Source organism: Rana temporaria, chromosome 5, assembly GCF_905171775.1.
Source record: "Rana temporaria chromosome 5, aRanTem1.1, whole genome shotgun sequence".
NCBI lineage: Eukaryota > Metazoa > Chordata > Amphibia > Anura > Ranidae > Rana > Rana temporaria.
The window spans coordinates 94,527,265-94,548,675 of record NC_053493.1 but is presented as its reverse complement, the minus strand read 5'-3'; the positions used below and the strand labels follow the sequence as shown (position 1 = coordinate 94,548,675).

Below are 21,411 nucleotides of genomic sequence, written 5' to 3'. Positions count from 1 at the left end.
ATGGTATTTTGATTCCCTAAATAGCTTTCTTTACCTCAGTGCAGTCCTCCTCCCCCACCTCATGTGGAGAAAGCCTCTTGAGGGGGGAGGGGCGACCAGTCAAGTCAGGACACTCTCTATATTGCAGATAGAGAAAGGAGCTGTGTGATATTAGGCTTTATAAGTACTGAAGGAACACTGCTTGTATGTCCTAAAGATAGTGTAGTGGTTATGGTGAATGGCTTTTGTGCGGGCTCAGCAATTCAGCTATTCAGCATTCCCACTCGCATTTTCCTCAGGAAATGCATTGTCTAGTTTTCTTTCATGCTCGGCGATAACAGTAAACGGGACAAATAAAGAGGGTGACGCTCCCTTAAGGCTAGTACATATGGGCCGAATGTCGGACGGCATCGGCCAGTTCAATAGAAACCGTCCAACATTCGGCCTGTGTGTACTGCATCCGGTCCGACAGTCAAAGGGGCATGACTGAAAAAGGTGTGCCGATCGGTTTCCAATCCTCACACTCAGCTAAGAGCGCTGACCGGAGTGTTCTGGTGGTGGTGCCGTCCTCCTGTCAGAACAGCAGGGGAGATCGATGTACTAACATTGCAGAGGTAGTTCCGTTTTTTTTAAATCAACCTGCTGGGTTGAACAAAAATAAAAACTAGCAGTGTGTATGAGGCTTAAGACTCCATTCACGCTTCGCGCAGCAGAAACGCACTTTCCCACTTGCTTTTTTTCTTGAACGAAAAAACATGCATTTCTGCTTATTTACTTAAATGTACTGCCCTATGTGTAACAAATGCGCCAAAGAATCTCCAGAACATTTTCAGGCACGCAGCATTGCGTGAGTTGTTTTCAGAACGCGTTTTGGGGTGTTTGTAGTGCATTTGCCACATGACAAAACGCATAACAAAATGTGCGTCTGCTAACCGTGTTCTGGGTGCTATTAACAATTAATTGCACGGCAAGTGTGATGCACGTTTGCCGCATGTTTTTCACATAAAGGTTTCATGCGTTTTTCATGCGACAGACGTACAGCCTGACAGATGTTCTAATCCCTCTGCACACAAAACGAAATAAAAAAAAACGAGTTTTGCTTTCAGTTATGCTTTAGCCTGTTTCTGCCCACACTATAGCCCGATGGTGGTGATAGCCCGATGCTGGCGATAGCCCGATGATGGCGATAGCCCGATGATGGTGATAGCGCAGGCTCACTTTGCCGGGAGGAAGTCAGTAGACACGATCGTGCTTCCCTTTGTGATCGGTGAGTCCGAAAGGCCTCAGCTGATCACTGATCGGGGGAATGGGTCAATCACAGCGGCCCTTTACCACGTGATTAGCTGTGTCCAATGACCGCTGATCACAGATGTCAACACAAGCCGGTTATCGGCGTCTGTCTCCTCACGCTGTCAGATGAGAGCTGATAATCGGCTTGTGTAAAAGGGACATTGGCACAGACAATCGGGTCACTACCAGTGTCCTGATTATCAATTCGGTCCTAACAGTGCCCACCAGTGCTGCCAATCAGCGTCCCCTATCAGTGCAGCCCATCAGTACCACCTACCAGTGTTCATCAGTGCAGCCTATCAGTACCAACTACCAGTGTCCATCAGTGCAGCCTATCGGTACCACCTATCAGTGCCCATCAGTGCAGCCTATCAGTGCCCATCAGTACAGTCTGTCTGTACCACCTATCAGTGTCCATCAGTGCAACCTATCAGTGTTGCATATCAGTGTCCATCAGTGCAGCCTATAAGTACCACCTATCAGTGCAGCCTCATCAGTGCAACCTATCGGTGTTGCATATCAGTGCCCATCAGTGTAGTCTATCAGGTTGCACTGATGGACACTAATAGGCGGAACTGATAGACTACACTGATGGGCACTGATATGCAACACCGATAGGTTGCACCGATGAGGCTGCACTGATGGGTGGTACTTATAGGCTGCACTGATGGACACCAATAGGTGGTACTGATATGTGGAACTATCAGGCGGAAAATATCAGTGCCCATCAGAAACACCTATCAGTACCACCTATCGGTGTCCATCAGTGTAGCATATCAGTACCACCTATCAGTGTTGCATATGAGTGCTGCCCATCAGTGCAGCCTATAAGTACCACATATCAGTGTCCATCATTGCAGCCTATCAGTACCACCTATCAGTGTCCATCAGTACAGCCTCATCAGTGCAGTCTATCAGTGTTGCATAGCAGTGCAGCTTATCAATACCACCTATCAGTGTTGCATATCAGTGCCCACCAGTAACACCTATCAGTGTCCATCAGTGCAGCCTATAAGTGCAACCAATTAGTGTTGCATATCAGTGATGCCCATCAGTGCAGCCTATAAGTACCACCTATCAGTGTCCATCATTGCAGCCTATCAGTGCCGTCTATCAGAGCCCATCTGTGCAGTCTATCAGTACCACCTATCAGTGCCCATTAGTGCCCATCAGTGCACTCTATCAGTACCACCTATCAGTGCAGTCTCATCAGTGTAGCATATCAGTGTCCAGTGGCGTAACCAGAGTTATGGGCGCCCGGGGCGAAAAAATGTTTTCGCCCGCCCCCCCCTTATATAAACATCCACGTTTATATGTGCATAAACGTGGGGGACTTAAATATTTTGGAGCTTTTTTTTAAAACACCTACACTGACACTGACCTGACCCCTACACTGACACTGACCCCTACACTGACACTGACCTGACCCCTACACTGACACTGACCCCTACACTGACACTGACCTGACCCCTACACTGACACTGACCCCTACACTGACACTGACCTGACCCCTACACTGACACTGACCCCTACACTGACACGTACACTGACACTGACCTGACCCCTACACTGACCCCTGCACTGACACTGACCCCTGCACTGACACTGACCTGACCCCTACACTGACCTGACCCCTACACTGACACCTGCACTGACACTGACCCTGACCCCTGCACTGACACTGACCCCTACACTGACACCTACACTGACCCCTGCACTGACACTGACCCCTGCACTGACACTGACCCCTGCACTGACACTGACACCTACACTGACCCCTGCACTGACACTGACCCCTGCACTGACACTGACACCTACACTGACCCCTGCACTGACACTGACCCCTGCACTGACACTGACCCCTGCACTGACACTGACCCCTGCACTGACACCTACACTGACCCACCTAACTCCTACAGTAGAAGTCCATCCTCTGAGTCCTCCTTACCTGTGTCTCCAGAGACTCCTCCAGGACGGACAGGACCCCAGCACTGGAAGTGCAGAAATGCTTCGGACGGAGTTCCGACTCTCTTCCCCGCCGACCGCCAGCACTATCCACCCGCAGCCCGCTCCATGCTGCAACTCCCCTCCACACAGTGGCAGCGCCGTACCGCAGAGCACCAGAGCGGAGGGGAAGACGGCGCCGGCGGCTCACACTTTCCGTGCCTGACGTCTCCCGCCGGCCGCCACCATTTTCAGACTTTCCCGGCGCTCTGCGATTGGACGTATGGCGGTCATGTGCGGAGGCGGGACTTCCAGCCCCACTCCTCACATGACCCCCATATGCCCAATCACAGGGCGCTGGACATTACACATGGTGGCCGCTGGCCGCTCGGGACATCCAGTGACACGGGAAATTAAAATTAGGAGGAGGCATGGAAAGTCGCCCCCCTAAATGGTTCGCCCGAGGCAACAGCACCCCCTGCCCCCCCCTTCCTACGCCAGTGTCAGTGTCCATCAGTGCAGTCTATCAGTACCACCTATCAATGTCCATCGGTGCAACCTCATCAGTCCAACCTATCAGCGTTGCATATCAGTGCCACTACATCGGTGCCCACCAGTGCTGCCATTCAGTGCCCATCGGTGAAGTAGAACAATTACCTGTTTGCAAAATTTTACAAACAAAAGTTTTTGGTCTTTTTTTGTTTATATAGCAAAAAACAAACAAACCCAGGGGTGATTAAATTCCACCAAGAGAAAACTATGTTTGTGTGAATAAAACGGATAAAAATGTCATATGGGCACCAGGGCTCAAGTCCTGCGGAAACGCGTGGGAACGGAGTCCCTGCCCTTTTTTCACAGCAGGAACGCAGTTCCCTTTGCAGGACTAGAGCAGCCGAGCCGCCCGAGCCAATCCTTCACTAATCGGCGATGCCCAGCTCCAGTCACTGTCAGGGGCAGGCGAACCTTAGTAATCCCAAGTTCTTTCTAAATCCCTCCGCAATGTCTGCTGGGAACAATGACAAAACCTCCCAGGAGACATTGCGGCATCGAGGAAGTGACGGAATACCCGCACACTACCCGATGAATCCATATACAGGAAGCGGCCAGTAACATAAAGGATTACTAAGGTACAGTGGATCGGAAAAAAAAAAAAACATGCGGTTTAGTAATTATGCATATGAGCGTATCATTTTTCTTTCTTGGTGTGGGGGTGGATCTTGGGTGAGAGTTCCCACACTTTTTTCCCCAGGACTTGACCCATGATGGGCACGGTGTGGCATGACCACGCAATTGTCATTCAACGTGCGACGGCGCTGAAAGTTGAAATTGGCCTGAGCAGGAAGGAGCTAAAAGTGCCCAGTAGGCAAGTGGTTAATAAAGGAGCACATTATATAGTATAGAGTTGAGGTAAAATAAAAACGGATCTGTCATGTCTTCTATAATCTATCAGCACCGACTGTCATAAGATGTACACAATACACATGGGACACACTGCTTGCAGCATGGGAAGGGTTAATGTTTGTACAGGCTTGCTAGTGATTCCCGCCCTTCGGAGTTCTGTTATAGACAAGCTCAGCGACCAATCACAGCGTTCCTACGGCCTCCAATGAAGTAGATGGAGTTCAGGAGAGGGCGGAGTTAAGGGAAAAGGTTGTTTTACTGTCCCGACTGCTGGTAGAAGCGGAAGACTGCAGGTGCCTGTGGTGAGTTATGGGAGGGAAGTGTATGGGGGGTGCTGGGTGTAGGGGTGACTGAGGGACACATGGAGGGTGCTGTGCACTGTGTCTTCTTCAGGCTCTATACTTCCCGCAGTCACAAGAAGTTCTCTAGATGCTTCCAGCTGTGTGGGGATCTGATCTCTGAGGGGAGCTGACCAGATAAACGTATTGGAAATACCACACAATCTTCTCTGTCTTCTGATAACAACTTTGTTTCTTCTTATATTAAAGTGTCACTTTAGGCAAAAGTTTGTTTGAACCCCTTAAAGCGGGGGTTCACCCAAAAATAAATTTTTAACATTACATTCAGCCGAGTTGTTCTAATGACAATCAGCTGTTTCCCCCCCCCCCCCGTACATACCGTATTTCACCGCCGCTTCCAGGTATGTCTTCTGCGGGACTTGGCGTTCCTATCTGATTGACAGGCTTCCGACCGTCGCATACAACGCATCACGAGTTGCCGAAAGAAGCGGAACGTCGGTGCGGCTCTATACGGCGCCTGCGCACCGACGTTCGGCTTCTTTCGGCAACTCGTGACGCGTAGTATGCGTAGTATGCGTAGTAGTAAAGCCGATTGTCATTATTACAACTCGGCTGAATGTAATGTTAAAAATAAATTTTTTGGGTGAACCTTTAAGACCCGAACCATTATGCAGGTTAAGGACCTTGGCCTTTTTGCGATTCGGCACTGCGTCGCTTGCTTTAATTGACAATTGCGCGGTCGTGCGACGTGTCTCCCAAACAAAATTGGCGTCCTCTTTTCCCCACAAATAGAGATTTCTTTTTGTGGTATTTGGTCACCTCTGCGGTTTTTATTTTTTGCGCTATAAACAAAAATAGAGTGACAATTTTGATGTATTCTTCTACATATGTTTGGTATAAAAAAAAAAACGCAATAAGCGTTTATGGATTGGTTTGCGCAAAATTTATAGCATTTACAAAATAGGGGATAGTTTTATGGCTTTTTTTTTTTTTTTTCCCCAATACTAATGGTGGCGATCAGCGATTTTATTTATTTATTTTTTTCCCTCCATGACTGCGACATTCTGGCGGACACATCGGAGAATTTTTACACATTTTTGGGACCATTGTCATTTTCAAGCGACAAGTGCTATAAAAATGCACGGATTACTGTGAAAAAGCCAATGAAGGAGTTAACCCCTACAGCGCCCCCTAGTGGTTAAGTGTGACCTCGTGTGTTTCTAACTGTAGGGGTGCGGGTCTGGACTTGTGACGTCAGTGATCGACGTTTCCTATATCAGGGAACAGACGATCACTGACATTGCCACAGTGAAGACCGGGGAAGGTTCACATACACAACCTACCTGTTCTTCAGCTCCTGTGACCGATCGTGGGACATATACACACACTTACGGTACTTGTGCCCAGCCGTGCCATTCTGCCGACGTATATCGGCATGTGGTGGTCCTTAAGTGGTTAAAAGGAGGGTTTTTTGTTTTTTTTTCATTGTGTCTCTTTGGGGGAAAAACTCCCTTTTACTTTCTGTCTCAAAACAGGAAGTGAGAAGAAATCCCTCCAGTGACAGGAAATCCTGGCATGTCACCAGAACTAGTGTCCCCATTGGAAGATTTCCCCACTGACTGTTCTGGGGAAACCCAGAATTTGGGATTTTCTTTTGATGATAACAGTAAACAGGACAAATCTAGAGGGTGAATCTTCCCAATGAGGACACAGACGGCAATAAAACCTGACAGGTGATCTAATCCGCTTTATCCCAAAAAAAAAAGTTTTGACTTCAGTTACACTTTGACCGCCTGCCGTATAGACAAATGATTAGAGCGGGCGGCTCTTGTTCTGGGACGACGTTCTATGATGGCGCCCAGTTTAGCCACAATCGTACCGTGTCCCTGGGACAAGGCGTGACCCTGATCTCAGCAAAGAGCCATGGCTCGTTACCCATGTGAGATCGGCTGTGTCCAATCACATGTAATCAAGGAGATGCTGTTTATAAACTCTCCTCGCCTCACACAGAATGTTTTTAGTGTGAAATAAAAAACCCAGCGGTGTTGAGGTGCCACCAAAAGAAAGCTCTATTTCTGTGAAGAAAATGACATTCATTTGGGTACATTGTTGCATGACCGCGCAACTGTCATTTAAAGTGTGAGAGAGCTGAAAATCGGTCTGGGCAAGGGGGGGGGGGGGGGGGTAAAAGTGCCCGGTATTTATATTATATTAGTATATCAATTTTGGTGTTCTACGTAATTTTCTAGCAAAAAAATCAGATTTTTACATGGGGGGGTGTCAGTAAAAATGCCTGGTCTTCTTCAAGTGGTTTAAGTGTAACTAATGCTGGCCATACACTATACGAAAAGTTTGTTCGTTTTTCGTACAGTTAATGGGCACAAAATCGATAATCGTTGGGACGTTTTTGAGCCGAAAAAACGAAGGACAAGTTTGGAAATTTTCTGACGAACGAATGATAAATCTGAAGGTTAATGTGTTTCCCATCCGAACTTTCTGCACTAGGTAGCTGTAAAAAAAAAAAAAAAAAAATGATTATGTCCACTGAACGATTTATCGGTCATTACATGATGGCACTTTCGTTTGCGCTCACGACCGAATGTTCGTTTGTTGAAAGTTCGTTCGGACGATTTTTTCCGTGGAGTGTATGGCCAGCATAAGGCTCCGTTCACGACTTGGCTTCCAAAATGCTGCGATTCGAAATAATGGCTGTTGCGGGACGCCCATGCGATCACCCGTCACTTAAATTAGCATCCTGATCGCTGCGCAATTTTGTTGCGGTTCGATGGGCGACAATCGCAGGAAAATCGCACAAACAGAATTGCGGAATGCCTGTTGCACCTGGGCGACGGGTGTCTCATGATTTTACCGCGATTGTCGCCCATCAAATCGCTGCAAAATCGTGCCGCAATGAGGGTGTTTTCGGAAGTGACGGGGATCGCACGGGTGTCCCGTGATTTGCTGCTATTTCAAATTGCAGGCAGAATCGCGGCGATTCGGAACACCAATATGTGAACAGAGCTGGAATCGAATGCGATGTCTGTGCAATGCAAATTCAGTAGGGTTGTCCCCAGTGGCGGTTCGTCCATAGAGGGCGCTGGAGCGCCGCCCCCTCTGGCTCTCACCGCCACTGAGTGAAATAACATAGATTCATGCATTGCACGAATCTATGTTATTTTCGCCGCTGCCGCTGTTATTCAGATGGTCGGCGCTCAATGTCCGGCCATCTGAATAACGCCAGCTGGTTGGCTGTAGGGAAATGTCTATCAAAGCCAACGGCTCTGATAGGCTTTCCCAATACAGCCCTCGGGTCCCGGAAGCTTATTCTCGGAGCGCACAGACTGTACGCCCCTTGAATAAGATGACAGGCGTCTCAGCCAATCACGTTGGCCGGTTCTGGCTACCTGTAACCTGATTGGCTGAGACGCCTGTCAGTCATCGAGGGCGGGAGAAGACATCGTGGGACGTGGATGCCTGACTCCAGTAAAGGTAAGTGCCGGGCGGGGGGGAAGAACGCAATTTACAGGGCACAGTGGGGACAATTGGCACAGCGGCGACCATTAAAGGGCACAGTGGCTGCGTTTAATGGCATGGCACAGTGGTGACAATGGATGGCACAGTGGCTGTGTTTAATAGCATGGCACAGTGGTGACAATGGATGGCACAGTGGCTGTGTTTAATAGCATGGCACAGTGGTGACAATGGATGGCACAGTGGTGACAATGTATGGCACAGGGGCTGCGTTTAATGGCATGGCACAGTGGTGACAATGTATGGCACAGTGGCTGCGTTTAATGGCATGGCACAGTGGTGACAATGGATGGCACAGTGGCTGCGTTTAATGGCATGGCACAGTGGTGACAATGTATGGCACAGTGGCTGCGTTTAATGGCATGGCACAGTGGTGACAATGGATGGCACAGTGACTGCGTTTAATGGCATGGCACAGTGGTGCGAATTGATGGCACAGTGACTGCATTTGATGGCATGGCACAGTGACTGCGTTTAATGGCATGGCACAGTGGCTGCATTTGATGGCATGTAACAGTGGCTGCGTTTGGGCACAGTGAGACTGCAATTTTTTTTTCCTTTGCGCCCCCCCAAAAATTTTGAGCACCAGCCGCCACTGGTTGTCCCGATACTAGTATCGGTATTGGGACCGATACTGAGCATTTGCGTGAGTACTTGTACTCGCGCAAATGCTCCCGATGCCTCACCCGATACTTTTTTTTTTTTTTTCACCCGAGAGCAGACTGAGAGGGGGCGGAGAGCAGACTGAGAGGGGGCGGAGAGCAGACTGAGAGGGGGCGGAGAGCAGAGCAGACCTCGGGAATGTAAAACATGCCACTAATAGAGGAGAGCTGCTGTCGCTGCCGCCGTCTAGTTCATCAGCACTCTGGGAACATCTTTCATTTGAATAGCTGTGTATTCCCCGCTGCACGTCGTCATATATAGCCCCTCCCTCTTGTCCGAGCACTTTGATAGACAGATCACCCATCCCAGGATTGGACAGGTGATCTGTCTATCAAAGTGTCTGGACAAGGGGGAGGGGCTATATATGATGACACGCGGCAGGGGACACACAGCTATGCAAATGAAAGCTGTTATGTTCCCCGAGCGCTGATCAACTAGACGGCTGGGGGCTTTCTCTTTGCCACTGGAGACCTACATTAAGCTGCATTTAGGGACACGTGGCTGCATTTGGGGCCACATGGACACATTTTTTAAAAGTATCGGTAACCGTTATCGGCGAGTACATGAAACAAAGTATCGGTACTTGTACTCGGTCCTAAAAAAGTGGTATCGGGACAACCCTAGAATTCAGCCATACAAACTGGCTGAAATCGCATTCGCAACAAAATGGTGCAGGACCCTTTTTTTTGTATCGCGTGGGTGTCCGCCGCCCCCCCCCCCCCCCGCTTTTGCGATTCAATTTCTGCACCATTTGACAGTTTGTATCTGCAAACTGATCTGGGGGTGTCATTAACTTTACATTGACACCCCCAGCAGTACTATGTTAGCCTGTGTGTCCTTGCACACATGCAGTGCCTTTCAAAAGTATTCACCCCCCTTGGTTTTTTACCTATTTTGTTACATTACAGCCTTTAGTTCAATGTGTTTTTTTTTTATCTGAATTATATGTGATGGCTCAGAACACAATAATCTAAGTTTGTGAAGTAAAAGCTGCAGAGTTCCACAGCAGAGACTGGAGTATCTGTATATAGGAGGAAAATAATCCGTACGCTCCATAGAGTTGGGCTTTATGGCAGAGTGGCCAGAAGAAAGCCATTACTTTCAGCAAAAAACATAATTGCACGTTTTAAATTTGCGAAAAGACATGTGGGAGACTCCCAAACTGTATGGGGGAAGGTGCTTTGGTCTGTTGAGACTAAAATTTAACTTTTTGGCCATCAAAGAAAACGGTCTGGCGCGAACCCAACACATCACCCAAAGAACCACCATTTTCAGCAGTCGGGACTGGGAAACTGGTCAGAGTTGAGGGAAAGGTGGAGGGTGCAAAATAGTTTTTTTTTTTTTTTATCAATTTACAACACTTGAGGTAGTTGCATTCAATATACAACTTAAAGCGGGGGTTCACCCTAAACCATGGCATCGAGCATACTAGCGTGAGCTACAGTATGCCTTTATTTTTTATTTTATTTTTGGGCTGTACTCACAGTTTAATCCGTTAGTTAAGTTTCAGACTCCCCGCGGGGAGTAGGCGTTCCTATTAAGAGGGGAACATGATTGACGGCCGGCTATGGCGCGTCACGCTTCCCGAAAATAGCCGAAATAGGACTTGGCTCTTCACGGCGCCTGCGCAGTCAGCTCCTAGTCTGTGCGCAGGCGACGTGGAGAGCCGAGTCCTACTCCGGCTATTTTCGGGAAGCGTGACGCGCCATAGCCGGCCGTCAATCATGTTCCCCTCTTCATAGGAACGCCTACTCCCCGCGGGGAGTCTGAAACTTAACTAACGGATTAAACTGTGAGTACAGCCCAAAAAAATAAAGGCATACTGTAGCTCACGCTAGTATGCTCGATGCCATGGTAGAAAGTTGTATTTTAGGGTGAACCCCCGCTTTAAGTAATATAATCACCATGTACAGGCAAACATTTAACAGAAAAAGAATACGGTACTCGGCGACCTAGGCCAGCCTACCCCAATTGGGTACAAACTGTAAGACTGGGAGGTCACCAAGATGATCAGTGGTACACCTATACAGCTAAAGTAAATACAAATAAAGGAGGGGGGAAGGGATGGAGAAAACTGAAATAAAGGCTGCCGTTAGTCATTATCTATACCAAAAATTCAGTATTTTATACTGTTATTCTTCAGACTATAGGAAGATTATTAAAGTAAGGAATCTTTTAAATATTTGGAAGCTTTCGGGTGGGTTAACCACATTTTCCATTTTCTACGATGGGGGGATTATAGAATCATTCTTATAGGCTAATAATAGTTCTAATTGAGCTTGGGTGTTTAATCTGGTGATGACCATTGGTAGGTTTGTTGCGTCTGCGGATTTCCATAGAGAGGCCACTGTAATTCTTGAGGCTATCAAAATATGTAAGACAATAGTCCTATACAAAGTGGGGTATTTGTCTAGATCTATACCTAATAATGCGTTGGTAGGAGTAAGGTTACCCGTAAGATTGGCGATAAAGGATAAGATAGAGTTCCAAAAACTTTTTAGAGTCTTGCAACTCCAAAGCGTGTGCAGGAGGTTTCCCGTTTGCTCGTTACATTTCCAACAGATGTCGGATGCTGTTGGATATATTTTGGATAACTTGTATGGTGTTAAGTACCATCTATTAATTTATTTTTTGGGCATTATCCCAGTGTTCAATGCAAGAGGATGACTTACTTATTGTTTGAAATGCTTTAATCCACTGAGTCGGGGGAAAAAATCTGGTCCAGATCTCTTTCCCATTTCAGCATATTTGTGTTTTTGGTAAACAGTTGGGAGGATAACACATCGTAGAAGAAAGATATACCTTTCTTGTTATCATTTTTCTGAGGAGAGAGGAACTCCCAAAGGTTCATAGGGTTTCGATCAAATTACTGGGAGAGAAATCCTTCAGTCGGGTACACTTACCAATCTTAGTCTTGATGATGTTCTTAAAGCGGAGGTTCACCCAAAAATCAACTTTCTGCCATTAGATCCAGCATACTGCTGACATCTGCAGCATGCTGTTTTTTTTTTGTACTTATCGTTTTATCAGCCGTTATTATCCGGCTCCAAATGGGGATTTCAGCGGGGAATAAGCGTTCCTAAGCCAAGCGGATTTGATTGACGGGCTGCTAAAGCGTGTCACGCCTTCCGAAAATACCCAAAGTCACACTCGGGTGTTTACAGCGCCTGCCGTGTAGAGCTGACTGCGCAGGCGCCGTAAACACTCGAGTGTCACTTTGAGTATTTTCAGAAGGCGTGACACGCTTTAGCAGCCCATCCATCAACTCCGCTTGGATTAGGAACGCCTATACCCGGAAGGAATCCTCGCTCGGAGCCGGATAACAACGGCTGATAAAACGATAAGTACAAAAAAAAAACGGCATACTGCAGATGTCAGCCGTATGCTGGATCTAATGGCAGAAAGTTGATTTTTGGGTGAACCTCCGCTTTAACATTGGGGGGTAGGTTCTGGTATAGATTATATCCATTACTGATCCACTCGTTTACAATACAGGGATATTCTTGAGCAAAACCTGTACCACTCTGTGTGTGATTTGAGGCTAAATAGGTTCCTTTAACCACTTGCTTACTGGGCACATAAACCCCCTTTGTTCCCAGGCGAAATTTTAGCTTCCGGCACTGCGTCGCTTTAACTGACAATTGTCGTGTGACGTGGCTCCCAAACAAAATTGACGTGTTTTTTTTTTTTTTTCACAAATAGAGATTTATTTTGGTGGTATTTGATCACCTCTGCGGTTTTTATTTTTTGCGCTATAAACAAAAAAGAGCGACAATTTTGAAAAAAAAACTATATTTTTTTACTTTTTTCTATAATAAATATCCCAATTTTTAAAAAAAACTTTTTTTTATTCTCAGTTTAGGCTGATACGTAATCTTCTACGTATTTTTATATAAAAAAAAAATTGCAATAAGCAGCTGGTTTGCGCAAAAGTTATAGCGCCTAAAAAATAGGGGACAAAATTATGATTTTATTTTATTTTATATATATATATATATATATATATATATATATATATATATATATATATATATATATATATATATATATATATATATATATATATATATATATATATATATATATATATATATATATATATATATATATATTTTTTCACTTACATTTTCCTTCGATTTCCCTTCTAGATGTTTATTTTTTTTTGTTTTCTTTGTCTGAATTTCTCACTTCATGTTCCTCCTCAGTAAGCTGTTCTGGCTGACTAACCCCCATCCAGAACGGCTCGGATGATGGGGCAAGCTTACTGAGGAGAAACAGGAAGTGAGAAATTCAGACAACTAAAAAAAAAAAAACATTTAGAAGGGAAATTGAAGGAAAAGGTAAGTGAACCAATAATGCACTAGCTTAATGGAACCTATTTGGAAAATAAAAAACAAACCTTTACAACCCCTTTAAGAGAAACCGTGTATATGTGTTGGAATGGCCTAGTCAAAGCCCTGACCTCAATCCAATAGAAATTCTGTGGTCAAACCATCCAACTTGAAGGAGCTGGAGCAGTTTTGCAAGAAGGAATGGGCAAAAATTCCAGTGGTAAGATGTGGCAAGCTCATAGAGACTTTTTTTTTTTGCATAGACTTATTCAAAGCGACTCGGAGCTGTGATAGCGGCAAAAGGCGGCTCTACAAAGTATTGACTTTAGGGGGTGAATAGTTATGCACATTGACCTTTTCTGTTATTTTGTCCTATTGGTTGTTTGATTCACAATAATAAATAAATACAATTCTTCAACGTTGTGGGCATGTTTTGTAAATTTAAATGATGCACATCCTCAAACAATCCATGTTAATTACAGGTTGTGAGGCTACAAAACATGAAAAATGGCAAGGGGGTGAATACTTTTGCAAGGCACTGTAAGCGTTTAGATCAGGGGTAGGTGACCTTAAAGCAGAGGTCCGGTGGTAAAAAAAAAAAAAAAAAAAATTAAGTCGGCAGCTACAAACACTGTAGCTGCTGACTTTTAATAAACACACTTACCTGTCCAGGCTGCCCGCGATGTCGGCCGATCCGTCCTTCGGACCGGGTCCCGGTGCCGCCATCCTCACTAAGGAAAATGGGCAGTGAAGGCCTACTGGACCTTCACTTTAAAGAGGTGGAGATATATCTGAACTACATGGGAGAAGTCAAAGATCACTGGGCAGTGTTGCCTTCCACCTGATTTAAACCCCTTATTGCCATACTACCATGTTGCAGTCGTGTGCATTCAGGGTGGATAAAAATCAGTGATAAAAAATGTATAGTGCCTTGCAAAAGTATTCGGCCCCCTTGAACTTTGCGACCTTTTGCCACATTTCAGGCTTCAAACATAAAGATATAAAACTGTAATTTTTTTTGAAGAATCAGCAACAAGTGGGACACAATCATGAAGTGGAACGAAATTTATTGGATATTTCAAACTTTTAAAAAAAAATAAAAACTGAAAAATTGGGTGTGCAAAATTATTCAGCACCCTTAAGTTAATACTTTGTAGCGCCACCTTCTGCTGCAATTACAGCTGTAAGTCGCTTGGGGTATGTCTCTATCAGTTTTGCACATCGAGAGACTGACATTTTTGCCCATTCCTCCTTGCAAAACCGCTCGAGCTCAGTGAGGTTGGATGGAGAGCGTTTGTGAACAGCAGTTTTCAGTTCTTTCCACAGATTCTCGATTGGATTCAGGTCTGGACTTTGACTTGGCCATTCTAACACCTGGATATGTTTATTTGTGAACCATTCCATTAGGGTTGTCCCGATACCGATACTAGTATCGGTATCGGGACCGATTCCGAGTTTTTTCGGCGGTACTCAGACGCCGATACCCTGCCCCGATACACAAATAGAATACTTAACCCCCCCGCCGCCGCCACCGGAGCCGCAAACCACCGCCGCGATCCGCCGCCGTTACGCCGCATCCCCGCTACCGCGGATTGTGTAATACGGGTGGGAACATTACAGCTTTGAATAGCTGTAATGATTGGCGCCGCGCATAGACACTCCCCCTTGCTCGGGTGAACTGTCCAATCCCGAGCGAGGGGGAGTGTCTATACACGCAGCGCGGCTCCAATCATTAAAGCTATTCAAAGCTGTAATGTTCCTGGCCGTAGTACTGTACACAGTCGGCGGTAGCAGGTAAGCGTGCCATGGCTGCATATGGGGGGGAGACAGATGGCTAGATGGGGGGGGAGACACAAGGCTGGATGGGGGGGAGACACATGGGGGGGAGACACATGGCTGGATGGGGGGGAGACAGATGGCTGGATGGGGGGGAGACACAAGGCTGGATGGGGGGAGATAGATGGCTGGATGGGGGGGAGACACAAGGCTGGATGGGGGGAGACATATGGCTGGATGGGGGGGAGACAGATGGCTGGATGGGGGGGAGACAGATGGCTGGATGGGGGGGAGACAGATGGCTGGATGGGGGGGAGACAGATGGCTGGATGGGGGGGGAGACAGATGGCTGGATGGGGGGGAGACAGATGGCTGGATGGGGGGGAGACAGATGGCTGGATGGGGGGGGAGACAGATGGCTGGATGGGGGGGAGACAGATGGCTGGATGGGGGGGAGACAGATGGGGGGAGACAGATGGGGGGAGACAGATGGCTGGATGGGGGGGAGACAGATGGCTGGATGGGGGGGAGACAGATGGCTGGATGGGGGGGAGACAGATGGCTGGATGGGGGGGAGACAGATGGCTGGATGGGGGGGAGACAGATGGCTGGATGGGGGGGAGACAGATGGCTGGATGGGGGGGAGACAGATGGGGGGGAGACAGATGGGGGGAGACAGATGGGGGGAGACAGATGGCTGGATGGGGGGGAGACAGATGGCTGGATGGGGGGGAGACAGATGGCTGGATGGGGGGGGAGACAGATGGCTGGATGGGGGGGAGACAGATGGCTGGATGGGGGGGGGAGACAGATGGCTGGATTGGGGGGAGACACAAGGCTGGATGGGGGGGAGACAGATGGCTGGATGGGGGGGAGACAGATGGCTGGATGGGGGGGGGAGACAGATGGGGGGGAGACAGATGGCTGGATGGGGGGGGGAGACAGATGGCTGGATGGGGGGAGACAGATGGCTGGATGGGGGGGAGACAGATGGCTGGATGGGGGGGAGACAGATGGCTGGATGGGGGGGAGACAGATGGCTGGATGGGGGGGAGACAGATGGCTGGATGGGGGGGAGACAGATGTCTGGATGGGGGGGAGACAGATGTCTGGATGGGGGGGAGACAGATGGCTGGATGGGGGGGGAGACAGATGGCTGGATGGGGGGGAGACAGATGGCTGGATGGGGGGGAGACAGATGGCTGGATAATGGGGGGGAGACAGATGGCTGGATAATGGGGGGGAGACAGATGGCTGGATAATGGGGGGGACATGGCTGCATATGGGGGGACATGGCTGGATATGGGGGGGGACATGGCTGCATATATGGGGGGGGGCATGGCTGGATATGGGGGGGGACATGGCTGCATATATGGGGGGGACATGGCTGGATATGGGGGGGACATGGCTGCATCTGTGGGGGGACATGGCTGCATTTGTAGGGAGACATGGCTGCATTTGGGGACACATTAAAAAAAAGTATCGGTATTCGGTATCGGCGACTACTTGAAAAAAAGTATCGGTACTTGTACTCAGTCCTAAAAAAGTGGTATCGGGACAACCCTACATTCCATTGTAGATTTTGCTTTATGTTTTGGATAATTGTCTTGTTGGAAGACAAATCTCCATCCCAGTCTCGGGTCTTTTGCAGACTCCATCAGGTTTTCTTCCAGAATGGTCCTGTATTTGGCTCCATCCATCTTCCCATCAATTTTAACCATCTTCCCTGTCCCTGCTGAAGAAAAGCAGGCCCAAACCATGATGCTGCCACCACCATGTTTCACAGTGGGGATGGTGTGTTCAGGGTGATGAGCTGTGTTGCTTTTACGCCAAACATAACGTTTTGCATTGTTGCCAAAAAGTTCGATTTTGGCTTCATCTGACCAGAGCACCTTCTTCCACATGTTTGGTGTGTCTCCCAGGTGGCTTGTGGCAAACTTTAAACGACACTTTTTATGGAGATCTTTAAAGCGGGGGTTCCGCGGGTATTTTTTTTTTCTTTTTTTAGATCGTTCTGCTGCTCTTACCTGTAGTAATCTGCTCCTCATGTGTCCTAATCTGCTAGCCGCCACGATTATCTTTTGTCCCGCAAAAGATATTTTACATAATTCATAGATGGACGTTTCCATCTTGATTGTGGGCACTCTGAAGCCCACCAGGATTTCCTTCCGGGATACGGTGAATGCTGACGTCCCAGCATTCACCGCTCTATCCCGCGCATGTGCAGTGTTGACAGCGAGCGTCGCCGTCAACACTGCACAGTTGCCATCACAACGGCCGGCGTACTGAGCTCACGCCCCGATATATCGCGGGATTTCAGTACAGCGCGTCTCCTGGGATTCTCATCACTCACTCCCAGGAGACATCGCGCTTGTCGGGGAAAAGAAAATACACGCCCACTCCCGCGGGGAAAGGATCCCTGACACAACACTGAAGGCTGCATTAGCAAGGTAAAGAATCTGATTTAAAAAAAAAAAAACAACGGATTGTGCATACACGACGGGTAGTGGTTTGATTTATAGAAAGTCGAAATTTCGGGTGAACCTCCGCTTTAAGAAATGGATTTCTTCTTGCCACTCTTCCATAAAGGACAGATTTGTGCAGTACACGACTGATTGTTGTCCTAAGGACAGAGTCTCCCACCTCAGCTGTAGATCTCTGCAGTTCATCCAGAGTGATCATTGGCCTCTTGGCTGCATCTCTGATCAGTCTTCTCCTTGTATGAGCTGAAAGTTTAGAGGGACGGCCAGGTCTTCGTAGATTTGCAGTGGTCTGATACTCCTTCCATTTCAAAATTATCGCTTGCACAGTGCTCCTTGGGATGTTTAAAGCTTGGGAAATCTTTTTGTATCCAAATTCGGCTTTAAACTTCTCCACAACAGTATCTCGGACCTGCCTGGTGTGTTCCTTGTTCTTCATGATGCTCTCTGCGCTTTAAACGGACCTCTGAGACTATCACAGTGCAGGTGCATTTATACGGAGACTTGATTACACACAGGTGGATTCTATTTATCATTCGTCATTTAGGTCAACATTGGATCATTCAGAGATCCTCACTGAACTTCTGGAGAGAGTTTGCTGCCCTGAAAGTAAAGGGGCTGAAAAATTTTGCACGCCCAATTTTTCAGTTTTTTATTTCTTAAAAAAGTTTGAAATATCCAATAAATTTCGTTCCACTTCATGATTGTGTCCCACTTGTTGATTCTTCAAAAAAAATTACAGTTTTATATCTTTATGTTTGAAGCCTGAAATGTGGCAAAAGGTCGCAAAGTTCAAGGGGGCCGAATACTTTCGCAAGGCACTGTGTGTGTGTGTGTGTGTGTGTGTGTGTGTGTGTGTGTGTGTGTGTGTGTGTGTGTGTACATACACACATACATACATTTTTTTATTTATTTTTTTATTTAAATCAGATTTTTATTTTTATTTTTGTTATTTTGTATCAAATTATTTTAATAAAATGGTTTTGAAGTAAAAAATATCTAAAGATAGTTTTGTATTTAGGATACATTAATAATTTAGTTGATTTAGTATGAAATGGAGCTTAGTTATGTAGCATGAGGCTGTATATTCTGCAATATTTACATTTTTGGTAAACTCATTCAATAAATCAAAGCTCTGCAAGTTGAGATAACATGCACTGCATTGATGAATTCACACAATTCCACAGTAACTGTGAGATAAAACAAAGTTCTCGAATATTCCTTTTATCCTATTTTGCAAATTTATGTACGCTACAAACTGTATGAATCGGATCTGCTATCGCTGTTTTACTAACCTGACAGCTTATTATTTTAAATGGGAAACCTTTATTTGCAAATATTAAAGATTCTAACTACCAGCAAGAAAGTCATTACATTTAGAGAGCACCTGTCATTTCTGATCCATCATGGCAGCGCCTGTTAGCGGTCATCCAGTCACCTGCTCCTGCCACGTCACTCACCTTGTTGTCACTGCCACATCACCAGTCGTGAATGGGACTGTCATTGAGTCAACAGCAGGTCAGAGGAGTCGCTGAGGGACAGAGATGACAGTTTCTCTTTAAAATTTATGATTTAAATCAACCTTTTTTGCTAGTGATTTCAATTGACTTGATTTAAATTAAATCCACCCTGCGTGCATTGCATGACAATCATGGGTTTAAATTAGGTGGTGAGCAGGCAACATATCGCCTCCTCACCACCTGTCAAACGCACTCTGATTGCTTTTTAGCCACTTCCCGCCCGGCCTATAGCCGATTTACGTCCGGGAAGTGGTTATGAAATCCTGACAGGACGTTCTAGAACGTCCTGCAGGATTTCATGCCGCGCGCGCCCGTGGGGGCGCGCATTGCGGCGATCGGTGATGCGGGGTGTCAGTCTGACACCCTGCATCTCCGATCTCGGTAAAGAGTCTCTCACGGAGACGGAGACTCTTTACCACGTGATCAGCCGTGTCCAACCACAGCTGATCACGATGTAAACAGGAAGAGCCGTCGATGGCTCTTCCTCACTCACGTCTGACAGACGCGAGTAGAGGAGAGCCGATCGGCGGCTCTCCTGACAGGGGGGGTTCGCGCTGATTGTTTATCAGCGCAGCCCCCCCTCGGATCGCCACACTGGACCACCAGGGATGCCCACCCTGGAGCACCAGGGAAGGGCAACAAAAAAAAAAAAAAAGCCACCAAAAAAAAAAAAAAAAAAGCCAGCAAAAAAAAAAAAAAAAAAGTCTAAAAAAAATATAAAAAAAAAGCATTAAAAAAAAGATGCCAGTCAGTGCCCACAAATGGGCACTGACTGGCAACCTGGCAAAAATCAGTGCTGCCACCCCAGTGTCCATCAGCGCCACCCCAGTGTCCATCAGCGCCACCCCAGTGTCCATCAGCGCCACCCCAGTGTCCATCAGCGCCACCCCAGTGTCCATCAGCGCCACCCCAGTGTCCATCAGTGCCACCCCACAGTGCCCATCCATGCCCAGTGCCCACCTATCAGTGCCCATCTGTGCCGCCCATAAGTGCCCATCAGTGCCGCCTATGTGTGCCCATCAGTGCCGCCTATGTGTGCCCATCAGTGCCGCCTATGTGTGCCCATCAGTGCCGCCTATGTGTGCCCATCAGTGCCGCCTATGTGTGCCCATCAGTGTCGCATACCAGCGCCGCCAATCAGTGCCACCTCATCGATGTCCATCAGTGCCATCTCATCGGTGCCCATTAGTGCCGCCATATCAGTGCCCGTAATTGAAAGAGAAAACTTATTTACAAAAAAATTAACAGAAAAAAATAAAAATGAATTTTTTTTTCCAAATTTTCAGCCTTTTTTTAGTTGTTGCGCAAAAAAAAAATTTTGCAGAGGTGATCAAATACCACCAAAAGAAAGATCTATTTGTGGGGAAAAAAGGACGCCAATTTTGTTTGGGTACAGTGTAGCATGACCGCGCAATTGCCATTCAAAGTGCGACAGTGCTGAAAGCTGAAAATTGGCTTGGGCGGGAAGCTGCGTAAGTACCTGGTATGGAAGTGGTTAGAGGAGCAACAATGCCTGCTGCACTTGTGACTGACCCCTAATTGCATTTGGCAGTGGCACCATTAGGGCTTGTTCACACATGGTTGAGGAGTGGTAAAACCCTGCTGTTGAACCACCCTCAATCCCTATTCCTTTTAGCTGCTGAGGCAGCAGCCAAAAGTGTACACATGCTGCAGCAGAAATCAAGTCCCCTGTTGCTTTTGGTAGGTGCTACTGCTTACGAATTGTAACCCATTCAAGTAAATGGGACCATTCTGCCAGTGCCCTGCAACTGTTGCTTCTGCGGGGTCCAGGGGTTAAAGCAGGTGGTGAGAAAGCAACGCAATGCTGCCTGCTTTAACCCCTTGTTTGAAGGGTCCTGCAACCTTGTGAGTACAGCAGAGTGGCCTCCATCACTTAATGGGTCACACTTAGCAGGTGCTACACCCACAAACCATGACAAGGCGTATAACTCCTTCTGTGACGTGTACACCTCTGGCCACTGCAGCTAAAGAGGATGCAGTTTGGGGTGGGGATGATAAAAACACGTGTTAACGATGAGGCTGCGTTCCCAATGATGTGCTGCGGTTTACATCTGCAACTTTTTGGGGTTTGCTGTGCTTTGCCATAGACTTCTATTATATTCTGCATTCAGAAGTTGTGGTGCCCTTTTAAGAAAGTGCACTGCACATAACCTGCAGGATATAATAGAAGTCTATG

General features: G+C 47.1%; 1 protein-coding gene across 1 annotated transcript in view; it reads left to right on the top strand.

Annotated features, from left to right (window-relative positions):
• The first annotated feature begins 4,813 nt into the window (after positions 1-4,813).
• Positions 4,814-21,411, top strand: part of GSDME (gasdermin E) — a 143,762-nt gene continuing 127,164 nt past the window's right edge. Inside the window, exon 1 of the mRNA XM_040352883.1 lies at positions 4,814-4,916. The gene's annotated coding sequence lies outside the window, so the exon portion shown is untranslated. The remainder of the gene's footprint in view (positions 4,917-21,411) is intronic.